Below are 3,835 nucleotides of genomic sequence, written 5' to 3' on the forward strand. Positions count from 1 at the left end.
GGGGGACAGAGAGAGACAGAGCATGAACGGGGGAAGGGCAGAGAGAGAGGGAGACACAGAATCGGAAACAGGCTCCAGGCTCTGAGCCATCAGCCCAGAGCCTGACGCAGGGCTCGAACTCACGGACCGCGAGATCGTGACCTGGCTGAAGTCGGACGCTTAACCAACTGCGCCACCCAGGCGCCCCTACAAAATTTTAAAAATGTCTTATATCTTTCCCTTCATTCCTATCTTACTGTTATTGTTGTCCATGGTTATGGTCCTTTCTGGCTTTTATTATCCAAACAGATGTTGTCATTATTATTATTGTTTTATTCAATTAGTCTTTTATTACATTTCCTATATATTTCCCATTTCTTTATATTATTGTGTTGAGCACTAGACATTTCTGCAGGATCATTTTCACATTTTCTTTATTCCTAAAGGACATCCTTCAGAAGTTCCTTTCGTAGAGTCTATTAGTGATAAAATCAGTTTTGTTTGTATGAAAATGTCTGTATTTTATTCTTGCATCTCAATGACTATCTTAATTTAAATCATAATTCTCAGTAATCGTTTAATGCTGACTTTTTCACAGCATCTTGGAAAAATTTTTCCCATCTTTTGTCTTTTGTTGTTAATAAGTCAGCCTCAATCTGCAGCCTGAGTCAGACTACTGGAACTCAAATAGACCTCTCTGTAAGACCATGCCACTCTCTCTCATTGCATGAACTCTTTTTATTTTCCATATCTTACATTTGGGGTTATATCTTCAGATCCATATTTCTATGTCATTAATTCCATATTCAGTAGTGTCAACTGTGCTGTTTAACCTGTCCTTGGAGTTATATTTTATTTTAATGGTTGCATTCATTTCCTGAAGTACTATTTAATGTCCTTTCAAATCTGCCTAGACTTTTAAATTGTATCATGTTTCTTGGTCATGTTCTTTTTTTTTCTTATTAATAATTTAAGCATTTACTTCATCATTTTAATTAATTAATTTGCATTTTAAAAATCCAGTCTTTTTCTTTCTCTTTGATATGCTATTTTGTATTCCACATTTTATAATTTAAATTTACAAAATCCTTGCGGGACTAATGTGTGTTGTTTTTGCCAACTCTCAGAGATAGTGTTCACTGCATATTTATTTTATGAATGTGATTTTTGAGCTTATATTCAGCTGATTTTAATCCGTGGAAATGTTACGAGCCCTGTGTCGTGGGTGAATTTCTTAAGAAATGATTTGCATTTACCTCAGCTAAGGGCCTTGCCATGTTAAAATCTGGACTTCTTTTTTTTTTTTCAACGTTTATTTATTTTTGGGACAGAGAGAGACAGAGCATGAACGGGGGAGGGGCAGAGAGAGAGGGAGACACAGAATCTGAAACAGGCTCCAGGCTCTGAGCCATCAGCCCAGAGCCTGACGCGGGGCTCGAACTCACGGACCGCGAGATCGTGACCTGGCTGAAGTCGGACGCTTAATCGACTGCGCCACCCAGGCGCCCCTAAAATCTGGACTTCTTGAACCATTCCTTTATTTAGGATTTCCTGGAACACACAGAGTATAAATCTGCACAACAAACCAATGAATGTTAATCCAGTGATTATGAATTGTCAGAGATTTTTTTTTCTTTCTTTTCCTACTGAGAGCCGTGGCCAGGAAATATGTGTTCCTAGTCCATTCCTTTTGCTAGCCAGTGAATGGATCCTTAGCCCATGTTTTAGAGATCCAGTATTTTGTGGGACATACCAGCTCTCCACCTTGCTTGAATCCAAAGCCTCACCTCTTGTTTACAGCTTGCCTTTTAAGTCACGAGTCTCTCAGCCAGGGAGACCGGCATACTCCTAGAAACTGATTAAAACTCATTCAGCTGCCTTGTCATTTTTGGCCTCAGGGCAGATCGCTTAATTTGGGAGACTGTTGCATTTTTTCCAGTATTTCTAGATATTTGGTGGAGGAAGCATTTTTAGGCAATCTTGACGCCTAGGTTTCCAGAATAGATAGCATTTTTATGCGTTCTTTTTAAAAAAAAAGTAATCACATTAAGGACTGTTTCCTTATGTATCACATCTAAATATGGCAATGCTCAGAGGCAGCAGAATGCACAGGGTCTGGTACCCAACTGTTTAGATTCTCGCTCTTATCTCATCACTTGGTTTTATGATCTTGAATAAGTTTCCTAACTTTCTCTGTCTTGGTTTCCTCATCTGTAAATTGAGGATAATACCTTATGGATTGTTTTGAGAAATAAATGAGTCATTGAACTCAGCACTGTGTGTGCATTAAGCTTTCAATAAACATACTTGTTAATCAGCATATCATAAACAGATACATGTAAGTACTTGCTCAGGACTTGCAAGTGGAATAATCTACTAACCTGCTGGTATACATCAGCCTTCTGTAGTACATTATATGTTTTCCTTTTTATATCGACAAACCTCACAAGCAGTCTGTTATGTATGTGTGTATTTTTATTCCCATTCAATTGATGAAGAAAATTACTCACCCCCAAAATCACAGCTTTTGCATAGTGGATAAGAAGTAGAATCCAGGTTTGTTTGGCTCCAAACTCCAAACTTAAAATCAAAAGACATCAAGTCTGGACTCAATCAGTTGCCAGTTTTAAAGTAATAATACCCTACACTAATATTATACTTTCTATATGCCAAGAACTGTTTCAGGAACATTTAAACTCATTTACCCCTCATCATAAGGCTCTGATAAAGGTACTATCATGTCCATTACCCCATTTTATAGATAAGGAAACTGAAAAACAGAGTTTCAGTAACTTGAACGAAGTCAACCAATAAATAGGAAGTAGAGAGGATTTGAACCTAGAATATCTAGGTCCCAAGTCCTTACTTTATTGATCTGTGCTCTAGTACTTGTGTATGGTCTCTTTTCTGTCTGAACTTTAGATTCCTAATCTCCAATGTAAAAATTACATAACGTAATTTAAGGGATTTTTATGAGGATTAAATAACATCACACAGATAAAAGTTGTATTTTGTTTGTTTGTTTGTTTGTTATAAATATGTAGCACCTTAAAATGAAAGTTTTTATATGGAAACATTTTGGTATATGGGCAAAAGTTTAAGCTCATAAGATGAATAAATTGCGATCTTGATAGCTTAATATTTACTTTTAATGTGTTATATCCAAAAGAAAAAATTGTCAACACTGAGATAATTATTTCATCACCTTTTGTGGAAAAACGAATTTCACCAGAGTGATCACATCTTGACTATCATTTATAAATATTTGCTTACATCTTCCCCTTTCATTATAACAATGACTAATCATGCATCTCATCGTGATTATAATGAGTGATTTAAGGAACACTGAATTATTTTACATGATTGAGGGTTTGGATATTCAAGAGAGTTGGAAATTGTCAAAAGAAGCACCTGTGAATAGGAGAGATTAGAAATAGTATTGTTCATGTTTGAAACTGGGGGACTTAAGATATGTATATTATATAAAAAGAAAATATATATGCCTAAACTTCTCATTCCCTTCCCTTCAATTTTCCATTGTATGAAATATCTGTACAGGTACTCTTGTGTGGGAAGAAAGAAACTGGGGAGGTGCTCCTTTCCACTGTCACAACCAGCTGATGAGGAGAAATGACTCTGGACCTTATTTGAATAAAAATGTCCCTAAGGCCATAAATGGTAATGACTGTCAAATTGAGATTAATATTAATCTTTTTATTCAGATGCTTTAGATTGAGCATGTGATCTGTACTATGCACCATATTTTTTTCATTTTAAAATGATGGCAAATTTGTTTCATGAAACTTCTTTGTATAATATAGATTTTATCTCAATTCTTCAGTTTGTACTCACAGGC

The sequence above is a fragment of the Leopardus geoffroyi genome, chromosome C1, assembly GCF_018350155.1.
Source record: "Leopardus geoffroyi isolate Oge1 chromosome C1, O.geoffroyi_Oge1_pat1.0, whole genome shotgun sequence".
NCBI classification, from domain to species: domain Eukaryota; kingdom Metazoa; phylum Chordata; class Mammalia; order Carnivora; family Felidae; genus Leopardus; species Leopardus geoffroyi.